The 18,408-nt window shown below is 38.2% G+C and overlaps 1 long non-coding RNA gene across 1 annotated transcript in view; it reads right to left on the reverse strand.

The window, feature by feature from the left end:
* The window catches only part of LOC105491474 (uncharacterized), a 312,693-nt gene that overhangs the window by 45,109 nt on the left and 249,176 nt on the right, over positions 1-18,408 (reverse strand). Inside the window, exon 3 of the long non-coding RNA XR_011616523.1 lies at positions 11,972-12,160. This is a non-coding gene — a long non-coding RNA (uncharacterized lncRNA). The remainder of the gene's footprint in view (positions 1-11,971; positions 12,161-18,408) is intronic.

The following is an 18,408-nucleotide window of genomic DNA, read 5'->3' on the forward strand; positions in this document are numbered from 1 at the left end:
AACATCCCTTGTTCTTCACCTATCTGACCCTATCCCCCTCACTCAAACCCTTGGCAACCATTGATCTTTTTCCCTTCTCTACAGTATTTTTAAAATTTATTATTTTTAATGGATACATAATTTTTATACATATTGTGGTACATGCAGTACTTCACTAAATGTGTAGGACACAAAATGATCAAGTCAGGGTATTTGAGATGTCCATCACTTTGAGTACTTGTCATTTCTATGTGTTGAGAACAATTTAAGTCCTCTTGTCTAACTACTTTGAAATATACAATACACTGTTGTCTATTCTGCTGTTGAACAATGAACTTTTACCTTTTACCCAACTGTGCTTGTGCTCATCAACCTATCTCTCTTCACACTTCCTCCCATCCACCCTTCTCAGCCACTAGTATCTATCACTCTACTTTCTATCTTTGTGGGATCAACTCTTTTTTTAGCTCCCACTTACGAGTGACAACATGCAATATTATGTTTCTGTGCCTGGCTTATTTCACTTAACATACTGACCTCCAGTTCCATCCATGTTGCTTCAAATGATATTTCATTGTTTTTATGGCCAAAGGTGTTCCGTTGTATGTACATACCACATTTTCTTTATTCATTTGTCCACTAATGAGCACTTAGGTTGATTCCATATCTTTGTTATTGTAAATAGTACTGCAATAAATATGCACATGCTGGTATCCCCTTAATATATTGATTTGTTTTCCTTTGGATAGATACGCAGTAATGGGATTGCTGGATTGTATGGTAGTTCTATCTTTATTTTTAAATCTCCACACTGTTTTCCAAAGTGGTCGAACTTACATTCCCATCAACAGTATATAAGAATTCCCTTATTCACATATCTTTGCCAGCATCTGTTATTTTGTGTATTTTTAATAATAGGCACCCTAACTGGGCTAAAATGTCACCTCATTGTGTTTTTTATTTGTATTTCCCTGATGATTGGTAATTTTGAGCGTTTTTTCATATCCCTGTTGGCCATTTCTATGTCTTCTTTTGAGAATAATGTATTTACTTCCTTTGCACACCTTTTTTTTTTTCGTATATATTTTACTTTAAGTTCTGGGATACATGTGCTGAACATGCAGGTTTGTTACATAGTTATACATGTGCCATGGTGGTTTGCTGCACCTGTCAACCTGTCATCTAGGTTTTAAGCTCTGCATACATTAGGTATTTGTCCTATCGCTCTCCCTCCCCACCCCTCACTCCCCAACAGGCACTAGTGTGTGATGTTCCCCTCCCTGTGTCCATGTGTTCTCATTGTTCAGCTTCCACTTATGAGTGAGACCATGTGGTGTTTGGTTTTCTGTTCTTGTGTTAGTTTGCTGAGGATGATGGTTTCCAGCTTCATCTATGTCCCTGCAAACGACATGAACTCATTCTTTTTTATGGCTGCATAGTATTCCATGGTGTATGTGGAATTTTTCTTTATTCAGTCTATTGTTGATGGGCATTTGGGTAGGTTCCAAGTCTTTGCTATTGTAAATAGTGCTGCAATAAACATATGTGTGCATGTGTCTTTATAGTGGAATGATTTATAATCCTTTGGGTATATACCGAGTAATGGGATTGCTGGATCAAATGGTATTTCTGGTTCTATATTCTTGAGGAATGGCCACTGTCTTCCATAATGGTTGAACTAATTTACACTCCCACCAACAGTGTAAAAGCATTCCAATTTCTCTACGTCCTTGCCAGCATCTGTTGTTTCCAGACTTTTTAATGATTGTCATTCTAACCGACGTGAGATAGTATCTCACTGTGGTTTCGATTTGTATTTCTCTAATGACCAGCAATGATGAGCTTTTTTTCGTATGTCTGTTGACCGCATAAATGTCTTCTTTTGAGAAGTGTCTGTTCATATCATTCACCCACTTTTTGATGCGGTTGTTTTTTTCTTGTACATTTTTTTAAGTTCCTTGTAGGTTACAGCTTCCCTTGGCTTGGAAAGGGAGACTCCCCCGCCTGTGCCTTGGACTTCTTGAGTGAGGAGATGCCCCACCCTGCTTCTGCTCACCCTCCGTGGGCTGCACCCACTGCCTAACCAGTCCCAATGAAATACACAGGGTCCTTCAGTCGGAAACGCAGAAATCACCCGCCTTCAGCACTGGCCTGGCTGGGAGCTGCAGACCAGAGCTGTTCCTATTTGGTCATCTTGCCAGCAGCCAGCCACCCACTTTTTAACGGGATTTTTTAGTTTTTTAATTGTTAAGTTAACTTCCTTGTATATTCCTGGTATTAGTCCCATGTCATATGAAAAGTGTGCAAATATTTTCTCCCATTCAACAAGTTATCTCTTTACTCTGTTGATTATTTCCTGGGCTGTGCAAAAGCATTTAGGTTTAACCTAGTCCCATTTGTCTATTTTTATTTTAGTTGCCTGTGCTTTTGAGATCTTAGCCATAAAATCTTTGCCTAGACAAATATCCTAATATGTTTTCCCTGTATTTTCTTCTGGTATTAATAGTTTCATAATTTAATGTCTTGCATTTAAGTTTTTAATGCATTTTGAGTTGATTTTTACACATGGTGAGAGATAGGGGTCCAGTTTCATTCTTCTACATATGAGTATTTGATTTTCCAGAGATAGTTTATTAAAGATGATGTCCTTTCAACAATGTACATTGTCGGTGTCTTTGTCAATCAGTTGGCTGTGAGAAGTATTATGATATAGTAGGAAAAAGAACATTAGAATCAATCTGACCTGGTGATATATACATTGCAATGTCTTTTTCTGATTGAATGATCTTGCCCAAGTAAATTTCATCCCCCAGTTTCCTCATCTATAAAATGGAGCATAATAGCATCTCCTTCCCAGGACTGTCAAAAGGATCAAATGAGATATTTAATGCACCTGGCCCAATGTCTGGCACCAACTGGACTCCCTGTGGATGACATCCCCTCTCCCTACTCAGTCCCAAGGTGCTTCACTTGTGTCTGTCTCACAGCACTCACTGGATTTTCCCGCTCTGAGAGTTAGTTGCTCACCTATTTGTCTTCCTCATAAGACTGCCTGCCCTCCAGGTCTAGGGAAGTGTGCTTTTCACTTCTGCCTCCCCACAGCCCTGAGTGTGATACCTGGAGCATAGGAGATGCTAATTAAGAGTAATCAAGTGATGCTGAGGCCGGATGGGCCAGCTGTTTTCATTGGGTTCCAGACTTTCAGGATTTTAGTCTCCTGCCCTTTTCAATTTGTCAACATTTCAGCCTGAGGGGTTTCTGATTTACAAACTTCTCCTGAGTGCCAGAAACTGTGCATCATCCCATTTCATCCTTGTTTCCTCACCTGTAATTTGGGGCAGTAATAATGCCTGTTGCCTAGGGTTCATGAACTCAAGGAGATGATGAACCCTAGAAGATAGGCATTATTACTGTTTCCAAATTACAGAGAGGAAACAAACTCAAATCATGCACATAAGATAGAAGTGGGCTGAAGCCTGGCCAACTTAACCCCCAAGCCCAATCGTCTTTACAGTGAGATGTTACGGTTCAATAAAAGCTAACATTCTGAAAGTACCTACTTTTTGTCTGGCACTGCACTCAGGTGCACACATGCATTATCTCATCTGATCCACTAGACTGCATGGTTCTAACAGGGCAGGAGTCTTGTGTCTGTCTTATTCTCTGTTGTATACCCAGTACCCAACACATTACCAGACACAGAGCAGCTGCCAAGAAATGTGTATGGAATGAATGAAACATTATACATCATCCCTCGGAGACAGATGCTGTTATTATCTCCATTTTACATCAATTAGATAAGCAACTGGAAACTGAAAGTGGTTAGTAACTTAACCATGGCCACACAGTTAGTAAATAGAGACCTAGTATTTTAAATGAAGTCTGTTTGACCAAGGACTTAACCTGTTCGTTATCCTGCCTAAGGAAAGACAGGTAAATATTTATGAACAAAAAGAAAGAGAAAAAAAAGTGGCGTTATCATTCTTCCATTAGCTCTGTGTATGGTTACAAATTCTTCAGCAGGCAAAAGAAATAATGGGTCATAAAACACTTCTCAGCCATTGCCCCTCACCTTTCTTTGTTTGTATATTGCTACTTTCAAAATCATTAAGCCTGTCACTGTTCCTGGGGTAATTCTGAGCATATGACAATTGCCTCTGAGTCACCGGCTGTATCCCTACAGCTTAAATATAACAATGGTAGGTTCTTTTCAAAGGGTACATTTTCCCTCACAGCTGTCAGCTCTGCTTTCTATACAAACTAAAAATAATGATCTTTCCATTATGGGAGCACTAGTATTGTTGCTTTCCCTCTTAGCTTATATTAGTGCTTAAATTATACCCACTCCTGGTCTCCAGGGATTTAAACTTGGCTGGGAAACTTTTCCTGAGGCCAAATAGTGGTGTTAGCTGGTGCTCTAGCATGAGGTTTCTCCTGCAGTCTCCTGTAGAGCCTGGGGCGGAATTATAGTACCCGAAATGGCTTCGGTTATCATTGTTTGCCAGCTATAAAAGGTCACTGATGGAGTCTTTGTAGTCAACTCCAGCATTTTATAATGGTGGCCCTGCTCTTTTTCTCTGTCTGTCCTACTCATTAAAGCAAAGCACTAAGTGACCTCTCCTCATTTGCCAAGGCTACAAAAGAAATCTGTATTCAAGTGTTTGCATATCGGGCTTATCTTTAAAGGTGGTAAATACCCTGGTGCTTTTTTTCAGAAGCAGGAGAGCAACCTTGCTCTAGTACAGTCTGACTCATGGTGGGAACCTGGACCACTGTCCTTAGATGAGTACTCCAGTCTCCAAGGCAATGGGTTGTGGCGTGAGTGGAAAGAGAAGTGGAAATGGAGTTTGAGGCAGTGAAGCAGTGGAGAGGGGAGGAGAAAGTTATTTTGATAACTTAGAAAGTTGTCTCCAAATGATTTTGTCACATAACTCTCAAGTCTTGTAACCTGAGAGCTAATAATAATTAATAGTGTTCTTCTTCTCCTGGAAATATTATGGAGCAAATAATGAATGTATTTTTCTTGTTTTCTTCTTTATTTTTACTTACACATGTGCATTTGCTGTAGCTGATCTACTAGGAAGCATTATGGTGTTGTCACACATTTAAGAAAAGGCTGCTTAATATTTTGCCAGTGGCAGAGCTTACCAGTCAGCACATATGAATCTTGACTTTGATGGTCAGTTAAGGTCCACTTAGCATAACTCCCTGTCTATGATACTCTCTGGAGGAATCCTTTAATTTCAGACTTCATAGAGACAATAGGATTAACTGAAAATGATTGAACCACACTCTGGAATGAGGAACAGACATAATTTAATATACTTAACTGAGGCATAATTCCATATAACACTCTATAGAAGGCATCCTGAGGGTTTCTAATACTAATTTCTAACTCCTCTTCACCAGAGAATTCGTTCAACAGTTGTCTGAAAATTGATCTTCTTAGCTTGCCCATCTACTGAAAATTCCATTCCGTATGAGAGCAACCTTGCTCTAGTACAGTCTGACTCATGGTGGGGACCTGGACCACTGTCCTTAGATGAGCACGGCAGTCTCCAAGGCAATGGGTTGTGGAGTGAGTGGAAAGAGAAGTGGAAATGGAGTTTAAGGCAGTGAAGCAGTGGAGAGGAAAGGAGAAAGTAGCCTTGGCAAATGAGGAGAGGTCACTTTGTGCTTTGCTTTAATGAGTAGGACAGACAGAGAAAAAGAGCCGGTCCACCATTATAAAATGCTGGAGTTGGCTACAAATAGTCTTCCAGGTAGATTTCAGCCCATGTTAATTGGTGCTGCTAGGGTTGACTTTTCCCATCAACCCTTGTGTTGAAGCCCTGTGCAAGGCTCATTTAATATACCTTCTTGGCAGTTATACTGCTAAGGAGTCTTGTTTCTATCCAGTAGGCTTTGCAGATGACTGCCACCATCCAGTTATCTTAGGGAAAGTCTGTTCTCTCTTCTTTGAGTCTTGAGTATTTATTTTTCAAATAGCAGAAATGTGGATTCAGGACTCTGGGATCTTCCAGAGGTGTTTCCAAAACTTTGATTTAAACTAGAATTTTAAGATTGGGTCCAAGCTGAAAATGAATCTTCCATTAGACACAGATATAGACATGACACTTATTTTGACATTTAAAAAACTCTTCTGACTGCAACCTCACAAGATATTCTTCTTTAAATGTTCCACAACCCATTGTTCTACGGGCCCTTTAAAAACTACCAAAAATGTTCATTAAAGAAGAAAATATTAACATAAAGATTCAAAAGCTGTTAATGAGGTTTACTCTAGCAGCTTTTTTTCTCTTTTTAATAAATGCATGTGCTTATATTAAATATATTTTTCAGGCAAAGAGTACAGTTGGGTTTTCTGCGGAGAATATTCTTCTCTTATGTGAGAATGTAACCACAACGATATGTCTCAATGTTCTGCAAAGACTGACATGAGTTCTAGGTTTTCTATCACTAGAATAGGTTTGAAAATCATAGGTTTACAGATTTATGTTCTATTTTACAAGACTAAGAATGACAAAATCTGAATTTTGTTCCTGGATGTCCTGTTACTTATCATAAGATGTTAAACAAAGACTTTGCTCTCCCCTAACCTTAGTCTCCTAAACTATAGTTAGAAAGGGGAAATTGGAAGATTCCCCAAGGGATCATCTTAATTTTCCCAGCCATGGTTCTATAATATAAGCTGCTACTTCTATTCTCAGCACCACTGCTATTATTACTATTATTACTATTAATATTACCACTGCTGCTACCCTTATTGGTGTTACTACTACTGATAATGCTGTTACTGGTACTACTTACTCTTGCTGCTATTACTACTTGTGCTACTACAAACATCGTTATAACTTTCTTAAATTTCATTTACAAAGAGGTTTCATTTACAAAGACTCATCTTATCTATTTTCTGCTTTAAAACTACAAATTAGATATGGCATGAATCCTGGGGGAGGAGGTGACCAGTTTCATAGATAAAAGACCATTTTCTCATCTGTAACATATTTTTTCCTCAATCAGTCACCACCTCAATGAAATGTTCCTTTAACTGAGTCAAATTCTATATTCTTACAGCTTAATCCCAACTAAAAATAAAGTTAATTTGATTCTGTTGGATTTCCGTATGTTACATATGAATTGATTCAGTCTCATTGACTACTGCTACTCCAGCAAAATACCATATTATTTTTATATGTTATTGTTGTCTTACTGATATGGTTTGGCTGTGTCCCCACCCAAATCTCATCTTTAATTGTAGCCCTTATAATTCCCATGAGTCCTGGGAGGGATCCAGTGGGAGGTAATTGAATAATGAGGGCAGGTCTTTCCTGTGCTGTTCTCATGATAGTGAATAAGTCTCATGAGATCTGATGGTTTTATAAAGGGGAGTTCCCATGCACACACTCTCTTGTTTGCCACCATGTAAGACATGACTTTGCTCCTCCTTCACCTTCCGCCATGATTGTGAGGCCTTTACAGTGATGTGTAACTGCGAGTCCATTAAACCTTTTTCTTTATAAATTGTGCAATCTCGGGTATGTCTTTATTAGCAGTGTGAGAACAGACTAACACACTCACCAAATTCAAATATTCTTACCTGGAAATTGTGGTATTTGATTATCTCCTCTGAGGGACAGATAGAATTGATGCTGTTTGCTCTCTTGATTATTAATGACAACCTTCCCATAAGTTCCCCAGTTATCAGAGATGAAAGACAAGTTTAGCAGCCAGATTTCTGTGTTACTCTGTTTCCCCACAGTAGCTTATGCCCCAGTGTCATGAAGTAGTAAAATGACTCCCATTTATGGTGAGACTCAAATTTATAGTAAGCAAAAGTCTGCTGCATAAGAGGTATATTATTTAGGATCATATGATCATTTATCACTCCTGTAGGCTTTTAAAAATTTTGGCCATAGTACTTCTGAAAACTATATAAAAGCATCAACAACAATAATTAAACATATTTTTAGTTTTGGCATGGGGATGCTTTTGGCTCAGAGAATCTCAGGCCTATTTATCAGCTTCATGGATGCCCATTGACGACATGGAAGCAGTCCATGTAGTACCAGAACTCTGGCTCAAAGGAGTGCACTATTCTGAAGTCCAAAATCTTTTGTCCCAAATGCAAGATTTGCATAACATTTCTCTGATTTCAGCTGTCTTCCAATACATAGAAATTCCTATTTTGTGCCAAGAAGTTGGATGATTTCTGAGACAAGTAGAAAAGGCACAGCTTCCATTCATGATTTGGAGACCTTCGTCCTCAGTGACCTTATTTTCCTATGGTGGAGTAATTAATCCACAGAGTCTTGTGACTCATAGTGCAAGCCCTGACCGTTAGCACTGAAATACTTTCAGATAAATTCAGGCCTTCCTGATACCTTGACCCCAAGGGCAATGCTTGATCCCTATTGTTCTGTGGGCTTCCCACTGGTCAGCATCCATTAAACAAATGACTATTTCAGTTGTATAATTCCTACCTCTCAAACTGGGTAAAGGGAAACACAAACTATTCTAAGAGAAAAGTAATGATCACTGGTGTTCCTTTCACCAATCAGGAAATTGAAGAAATAAAACAATTACACCAGATCCCACCCCGAATGTCAATGGGAGAAAGAAATACTGGTCCCCACACGTTAGTCTGTGACCTTGCTTCAGACAGGTGAGAGCCCAGTGTAGTTTCTACTAATTTCACTAAATGCTCCCCCTTGATAAGTCTGCTTCTGCGAAAATCACCTATGTCACAGAATCGCAGCAAGAAGTAAATGAGACTTGCCAGCTGCTGTGATGTCACATAGAAAATGCTGGAAAATGGCCGGGTGCAGTGGCTCACACCTGTAATCCCAGCACTTTGGGAGGCCGAGACGGGCAGATCACGAGGTCAGGAGATCGAGACCATCCTGACTAACGCGGTGAAACCCCGTCTCTACTTAAAAAAACACAAAAAACCAGCCGGGCGAGGTTGCGGGCGCCTGTAGTCCCAGCTACTCGGGAGGCTGAGGCAGGAGAATGGCATGAACCCGGGAGGCGGAGCTTGCAGTGAGTGGAGATCCGGCCACTGCACTCCAGCCTGGGAGACAGAGCGAGACTCCGTCTCAAAAAAAAAAAAAAAAAAAAAGAAAATGCTGGAAAAGTAACTGATCCATTGCACAACCACCACAATACCACAATTCAGGCCTGACTGAACACTTACCACTACATGTGGGAATAACACTCCTTTCATCATCTCTCTGTCTCTCTCTCCTTTTTTTTTTTTTTGAGACAGAGTCTCACTCTGTCACCCAGGTTGGAGTACAGTGGCGCGATCTCGACTCACTGAAACCTCTGCCTCCTGGGTTCAAGCCATTCTCTTGCCTCAGCCTCCGGAGTAGCTGGGATTACAGGCGTGTGCCACCACACCCAGCTAATTTTTGTATTTTTAGTAGAGATGGATTTTCACCATGTTGGCCAGGCTGGTCTCAAACTCCTGGCCTCACGTGATCCCCCTGTCTCGGCCTCCCAAAGTGCTGGGATTACAGGTACGAGCCACCGCACCTGGCCTTCACTTTCTCTCTTGAGGAAAGGCAACATGGTTCTGAACTGGCATTTGGCACCTTGAGTTGTGTCATTTGCGCCCAAGGGAAGGTAGGGCAAGAAACCTTTGGTGATGGCCTGTGGTGGGTTGGAGACGGGAGTAGAGAGTGAGAGACAGTAAAATGAAACCACCCAGCATCTGTGACGGAGCTCCGATTCTGGCAGGATGTGAAGAGTTTGACAGAGCTTTTCAGAAATGAAACATTTGAACTTTATGTGAACACCTGGAGTTTTCTCTGTTCAATATGTCACAGGGAGAAATCTCAGACACACTGTTTCTTTGCATGTTAGCTGAACACTATAATCACATAAGCTTGACGCAGTTCGATGGTGAACTCCAGGATCCCATCTGTGAAGATGGGGAGATCAAGACTCTGATAGAATTATGTGGTTAGATGTCCCCCGAGATAGCACAGTACACTAACAGCAGATTTAGTTTTGGAGAAAGGAAGTTGAGACTCCAAGCTCAGGGCTTCTGGTTCAGGGTTTTTCTGCTTGGTGCCCAACAAAAAAAGTTTTGCTCTTTTTCAATAAGGTCTGCATCCTTCTCCAACTAGTGGGCACTGCGCTCCTGGCTCGTTTTTTGTGCTTTCCTTATCGCATTTAATGATCACAAGAATCACTTTCTCTCACGTATTTCTCACCCTTTTAAAAAATATCATGTAAGAATATTGAGATTCTAGAGGTCCTAAAACGTTTAGACTCAAATTTAGAGATAACAGCATACAAACTAGTGCAAAAGCAGATATGCAAACAATAATTAGGTAAAAAGGGAACTGGGTACGGATTGCGCAGGCAGAAACTGTGTGTGTGTGCTTTTCTACATGTGTGTAACCTACCTGATCATAGTCAAATCACAGTGAAAGCATCAAAGTGACTACATCTATAACACAATTTTTAAATCTCCCTCCCCAAATTCTTCAGCTCGGTAACACACATACTACTAAGATCTCACTTATACACGGAATCTAAAAATATAGAATTTATAGAAACCGAGTAGAAGGGTGGTTACCAGGGGAGTGGGGAGATGTCGGATAAAGGGTACAGTGCTTCCATTAGTCAGTTAGATGGTAAGAAACATTCTGGAGATCTCTCTTACATCATGGTGACTATAATTAAGAATAATATATATTATACTTGAACATTGCTAAGAGAATAGCTTTTAAATGTTCTCATCCCAAAAATGATAACCATGTGAGTCATAGATATGCTCACGGTGTGAGTCATTCTTGAGTCCTCTCTTCCATCCTCTTGTGAGCCAGCCTTGTGAGCTCCACTTCCCAAAATATATCCCGTTTTTGTCTGTCTATACCTTCTACCACCTCATTCAAGCCATCATCATCTCATGTAGGCTGCTACAATAGCTGCCTAACTAGTCTCCCGTCCATTCTTGCCTCCCTGCAGTCAACTTTGCATGACAACTGGCTTCTCCAAGAGACCTCCCTGAATTCTACTCTAACTAGCACCTAATCATGCTCTACTTTCCTGCCCTGCTTGATTTGTTTTCTTTGCCCTCACTATCACCTGGTGCTATGTTACTCATTTGCTTACTTATTTATTATCCATCCACTAGAGTGAAGGTCCCTTGAAGGCAAGCTTTATCTTTCTTGTTCAAGATTGTATCCCTAGAGTTTGCAATTAGTAGTGGTACATAATAGGGAATAAGCAAGTGTTTAACAAACAATAAATGAATGAATATAAGAATTTTTGTATGGTGGCCACACAGAGAATTTAAATATTTTATCACCGTCCTTGCATATTTTATGATACATTCGATATTTACATCTGCATTTTAGAAATGGTATTATCAATTATGATAATTAAAAATAAATTTGGCCATAGTAGCCTTTCGCTGGTCGGAATGAGAGCTTTGCTCCTTAGCTGGCGCAGATACATTTTATGAAGCCACATGAAGCCGCATGAGCTTCTTTTCAAGGTCATATTATTTTGGGAAAACTGCAAGTCCATGTTGAAATCTGAATCTTTTTACATTTGAAGAGATAAAACTTACTGATAACTTACTAGCTTGTAACTAATATTTCCACATTCTAAATAAAACATTTACACGCTTTCCCCTTATTTGTGACTGGGAGATGAAGACAAAAACTTAACAAACTCGTTAGGAGACAAAGCTCTAAGATCATCTTCTAGAAAAAGTCAACGTCTCTTCATCTCCCTGGCCTCAGGTTCCTCATGTGTAGATTGGGGCCTCTGTAGCACATGCTTTCAGGAAATATCTGTTTATATACGTTATTTTCGTAGGAGGTTTTCTTTGAAGGAATGTTTACCTAATTCTCAATGATGTCTATTTCAGAAGGGTTCATTTCTGTCCACAGCTCCTCAAACAAATAGATAGACAAAAAGAAAAATAAAAGAGAAACCAAAACCAAAATCAAACAGAAACCATTTCACTGACCAAGATGGCGCCTCAGGTTTCTCCCAGTCGACGTCTCTGCCTCTCAGGAAGTGTTGCAGGAGGGTGAGGAGCCGCAGGTGAGTGAGGTTGCCAGAGACCTCTGCCAAAGCTGGTGCTCACAGCAATCTTGTTAATATAGGATGGCTGTTCTGTGTCCTGAGCATCCCTTTCTCTGCCAGATGGATGGGCCTATTGAACAGGAAAAATGAGGAGCTCAGACAGGCTCATGAGGAATTTTTAAAATGGATGTTGAAACTCTTGGAATGAATGAGGTGGTACATGGAAATGAAGAGGTGAAGGATGGAATTGTAGAATACCATACATGTAAAGGATGATGGAAAAAGCTAGGGTTGGAAACAGAAGGAAAAGACTAAAGAGAATAAAATACGAGTATTTCCACTCTGCCATCCAGACAACTGTAGTGTCCATTTGGTTTTTCTTCACCTTTCTTGAGCCACATCCTCCTGGGTTCTCCCTATTTTTTTTCTGTCACTTTCTTCTCTTTCACTGATAGCAATGACTCATATTTTAGCCTTGCTGTCCTTTGGCAAACACTGCTCATGAATCCTAGCCTTATAGACAGAATCCCTGTTATAAGAGATCACATGCTCTTATAACTCTTTCTCAGATGAAATACACCTTCTAAATCAGTGTTTCTCCATGTGTAAGCTGCAGTCTACCTGGGAGAGCATCACTTGGGATGTTTGTTAATATGCAGAGCTCTGGGCTCCACCTCAGATCTACTAAGTCAGAATTTCTTGGGCCAGTCCCCTCCCTATTTAAAAATGTTCCCCGGATGATTCTCATGGCCCTTGTTTATTGATGCTTTCCAAGCCACGGGCATCATCCTAGGTCATGGGCATTGTCCAAGGTCTCCTTGAAGTTCCTGACTTGGGGATGGGGGAAGGAAGAAAGAAAACAACCATTTATCTGTGTGTGTGAGAATCACAGGTGATATAATTAGATAACAAATAAATTCATTAGAGACTTCAGATTCAGTTCATTAATTGCAAGATAATAATCACTACTGTGTGTGAGCTTCTGAGACTGGGACTTAGATTTCCTTTTCTTTGTTTTCTCAGCATGTGGCTGAGTGCCTGGCACAGCAGGCAATCAACCAGACTGTGTCCAGTAGAGACAAAACCAAAATCTTGCTTTACCATCTCTTACAAATGTGACCTTGAATGCTATCAATGGTGAAAAAACAATTCTTGATAACTACACAAGACACCAAATTACCTGGAATTTCCTGATGATGTTGATGTCAATGGCAATAATTTAATCTAACATTCATTAAATGCTAATAGCCAATTTCAAATTCACTTTTTTTTTTTAATTTGGTAACTATTCATTGAGTGCCTACTACGTGCCAGGAAATGTTCTGGGCATTTGGGATAAATTTTTGGAGAAAGCAAATGTACATTTGTAGATTTCTTATTCTATACGATGGTGGAGAAATAAAGCATAAAAATAATAAATGCATTGTGCAGTATAATGTGATAAGTTCTGTAGTAGAAAATTGTTTACAACGAGCAAGGTGAAAGGTGTCAAATCGCAGTAGGAGGTGGGCTGCAGTATTAAATAAGGAGGTAATTATCTTATTTTGTACTCACCAAGTGATGTGGGCATCATCATTATTATTCTAATTTTTAAGAGTAATGGACTGAATTTTACACATATGTGGGTTATGCCATGATCACACTGCTCGTAAAACTTGAAGCCGGATTCAAACCCAAGTAATCTGGGTTGTTATATATTTATAATTTATATATTTATATATTCTGGAATTTATATATTCTCTCCCATTGGTAAATGATGTATATACCATTTATGTTTAGGAAAATATGGTAACCACAGCACTGGGTCAGCTGCAGTGGTCTTCTAAGGGCTCCAGGGCAGGAGTAAGCAATTCCAACTTTCATAATCCCAGGCTTAATTACTCAATGGGCAGCGGGAGCCCTCAGTCACCCACAGAGTTTGCTGTTCAAACAAGACTCATGATTGTAATAAAGAATCAATAATGGAAGGGCCATTGCATATTTTCTCACTTGCTGGATGGGGAGGGACTCACTGAGGTTATCACACAAGAGTAAAAGAGAAGGGAACACAAAGAGGGTCACACATTTATTTTTAGTTTCAATTAATAACTTTTGCTGAGCCATTGAGTCTGAGGAGACTTTTTAAAAACTTGCAGTATAATTATTTTCTAATTGCTAGAAATCAGTAGACATTGGAGTGCAATATTCTTGTATTTTTTTAATTGTAAAATTATTGAACATTGCTTTACACACTCTGACACCTTTGTTATTACCTGAGAGAGAAATAAAATGGTGTTTGGACCATGGGTAGTGTATGTGAAAGGAGACCTCAGAGATGGCCTTGCCCAAATTCCTTATTTTAGAGATAATGAAATTTAGAAGCTATAAGAAGGAAAGTGTCTTACTTGAGACCCCTCAGAGTGTCAAAGAGACATCATATTTTAAAATCATAGATTATTAGCATTGGGAATCATCTTTCTTTTCTTTTCTTTTCTTTTTTTTTTTTTTGCTGTCATTCTCTAGATAAGGAAAATTAATCCCAATACAAGTTGATTGGTTTTTTCATTGGAGTCTTCCACTCTCTAACACATCTTCTTTACAACCCGCTGATTTTCTTTAATGCAAATATACAGATTTTATTCACTTAAAACACTTCAATGATTCTCTACCATCGTCAGAATAAAGTTTAATTTTGTTAGTATGCACAAAAGGTTCTCCAGTGTTTATCCTTTAACCGCGTTTGCAGGTATATCTCTTAATGGTCTCCTATTGTACTGATTCTACCAACATACACACTGTACTCTGCTCAATGCTCTCTCCTCAGTGTGTCTTGGTATTTTCTACTTGTAGGTTTTGTTTTAGGTAGCATATCACCCAAGGTTCTCTTTCTGCCCACTCACATTTTTGGGTAAATATTTTGTTTTTGTTTTCCTGAGCACGCCTCTTTTAGTTACTATGTAAGTCTTAATATTTTGTTTATATTTGTCTTTCTCATCACTGGGAGTCCATTTAGAGCAGGGATTGTGATTTTACCCACTGCTGTATCTTCACCCTTTGGTAGCACCATGCCTTGCACATGGATAGCCTGCTATAAATACTTATTGAAAAAAATAAATGAGTAAAATAGATGAGTAAATAAATAACTTATGGATTGATAAAGGTTATGGATTTCCAATAAGATTTTTAAAAATATGTTTCAAGAAGAAAACAAAAAAAGTAAAAACAGAATTTTGACTTCTTATTGAAAAGTCTCAAGTAAATCATATCCGTGTAGAATTTCATAATGTAGATTGAAATTATAGATGATTAATTTAAAAATATTTTATGTAGACATTTGTGGTTGTTATCTAAGCCTTAGTTTCTCCCTATGTAAATCTTGGTGCAATAGCAGCCAACCATTCCATATAGCTATGGAAAAAATTACCAAAATTGAGAAAGTTAAATTCTGAATCCTTTATTCATTTCTTTAAGAGGGTAATTGAACTTACACTTAATTTGACAATATGCTCCAGAGAGGGATGAACAAATGAATCAGATAAAAGGATCTTATAGTCCAGAAAGAGAGATAAGAAGCACCATGAATTAGTTTATATCCACAATGACTATACTTGATGTCCAAATTGACATGAAAAGGGCCAGGGGAGTTCAGAAGAGGTAAAAGAGTATTTATATTTGGGTATACTGGAAAAACTTTACAAAAAGGGATCATTTGAGTGAAAACTTGCAGAATTTTGACAGGAATTTTAGAGATATGTGAATAGTAGAAATCCTCAAACTATCTTGGATATTTCTTGAAACAATAATAACATGAACTTTTCTTGAGGCTAGTCTTATTATTTTGCTATTGAAATATTTGGACTTCATGATCTCAGGAATAATAACATTAGTATTATTTAACCTAGGTTTTTAGTCTCCCAGTGATTGTTTTAGAATAAAGAAGGTCACCAGGTGCTAGCAAGGTAAATATGATTTAGGTGGCAAAACCCAAAGAGAAATTACAGTTAATAAAATCATTGAACATCGACTTTATTTATTCAATAAATATTTACTAAAGTCCTACTATGCGGTAGGGTTATGCTATTTGCCAAAGACAGAGAGATAAAAGTGCATTACCTCTGTTCTCAAGAACTTGAAGTCTAATGAGGAGTCAGCCATGAAAACAAACAATAATAAGACCATAGCATAATTATTTTTCTAATAATATGCATGACCATGAGCATCATAGGAGGCTCCCCAGAGAAGGCATTAGTTGAGTTGATGCTTGAAAGATGGGTAGGAGTTTGCCAGATATTCTGAAGCAGAAGTAGTCAGAGACAACATATATTAATAGGCACAGGAACAAGGAGAACATAGTTTGTTGTTAGACTGAGTATTTTTTTAAGTTTCAAATGATCTCTTTTGTTTGCTTGTTGGCAATACCACTTTTTCTTTCCCTTTTTTAGTGATTGTTTTAGTGTTTGTAGTAGTTGTATTTTATCTTACAAAAGTATTCTTCCCTTTACCCTTTCTTGCCTTTGTGTCATTGTCATATATTCTACTTCTATATATTTATAAACCATGTAATAATTTCTTTTAGCTTGCTTTTGGAGGTCAAGTGTCTTAAAAATGATTTTCCAAAAATAAAAAATAACTTTTATTATATACTTATTTGTTAGCCATTACTGGCCTCTTTCATTCCTTGTGTAGATTCCCTTTTCCATCTGGTTTTATATTGCTTCTGTTGGAAACAATTCCTTTAACATTTCATGTAGAGCAGATCCATTGTTGATGGGTTATTTCAGATTTGGTGTATCTAAAAGAGTCTTTGCTTTTTAAATTTTTTTTCTTCATTTTTCAAAGGTACATTCACTGGGTGTAACATTCTTGGTTGATACTCCCTCATATTCACTACCACAAGTAACTTGGCAATGTTGTGCCACTGTCTTCTAGCTTGCACTAAAATACAAAGTTCAGAATAAAGTTGAATTTTGTTTACCATGCACAAAAGCTTCTCCAGTATTTATCCTTTACCCATATTTCTGATCTCTGCCTTATTCTTACCTTTGTTCCTCTGGATGTACACTGTTTTATATTCCTCTCTGGATGTTTTAAGATTTTTATTTTTATTTTTAAGCAATTTGATTGCATTAGTAATGTTTTTCATTTGTGTAATGATGTGCATTGGTGTAATGTTCCTCATAATTATTATTCATTATTTGTTGAGCTTCTTAAATATGTAGTTGGATAATATTTATCAAATTTGAAAAACATATATTTAGCTATTACATCTTCAAATAGGACCCTTATCACTTTTTAGAAACTCCAATTACATGTATATTACACAACTTACTGTTTTCCCACAGATCTCTTCTTGATGCTGGTGGTGTTTCAGTGTTATTTGCCCCTTTCCATTCTATTTTGGATAGTATTTATTGCTATCTTCAATTTTACTGGTCTCTTCTTCAGTATCTAATCTGCTGTTAATCCCACTTGGCATATTTTTAATCTTAAATACTATTTTTTTCCCAGTAGATGCTCAATTTGGGTCTTCTTTTTATATCTTCCACATATTTTCTTAATATGTTCATACTTTACTTCTTGAGTATATAAAATATTTCAATTCTTTTCGTATATGGTAATTTCTTATTGGAAAAAAGGATACTGTAAAATTTACCTTGTTAAGTTGGATATTTTTGTATTCCCTAAAATATACCAAAACTTTTTTTCTGGGGTGCAGATAATTTAGTTGAAAACAGTTTTATCCTTTCTCAGCTTTTTTCCCCATTGTGTCTCAGCTTTGTGTGGCAGGTTTGAAGCAGCCTTTAGGCTAGGGCTAAGTTTACCAAACTATTGAGGCAATACCCTTTCTGTGTTAACTGATGCACTATGTAGTCTCAAAGATTTACTTACTTATGTACTAATTGATTTGCACTCTGGTTCATGGAAACACAAACTATTTCCAGCCCTGTGTGAGCACCAGGGATTGTCTGAATTATTCTTTCAGGTGGTTCTTTCCCCAGGTTTTTACATGTATGTATTGATCAGTACTCAGATGGAGACCTTCTGCATGTCTCCGCATCTCTCTTTTTGTTCAGATCTCTCCTCATTCTATGGCCATCTTCTTTCTCTTCGCTGTGAATTCTAATCATCTTTTCCCCCTACACTAAACTCTCAACTCCATCTTCTCCATTTAGGAAGGCCAAGAGTTCATTTGGGTTCCCACTCTCTTCACTGTGTCCTGGAAACTCCCCCAGACAGTTAGTTCCAAGTAATTGTAGAGCTTGCCTCATTTGCTTTACTTTTTTCATAAATAACTTATTTGAGCTGTCTTTGTCCAATGTCTGAAAACCATTGTTTAATATGTTTTGTTTTGTTGTTTAACTGCTAACAGTATGCTGGAAGCACAAGTTATCTTTGATG

This window comes from Macaca nemestrina, chromosome 18, assembly GCF_043159975.1.
Source record: "Macaca nemestrina isolate mMacNem1 chromosome 18, mMacNem.hap1, whole genome shotgun sequence".
In the NCBI taxonomy this organism is placed as follows: domain Eukaryota; kingdom Metazoa; phylum Chordata; class Mammalia; order Primates; family Cercopithecidae; genus Macaca; species Macaca nemestrina.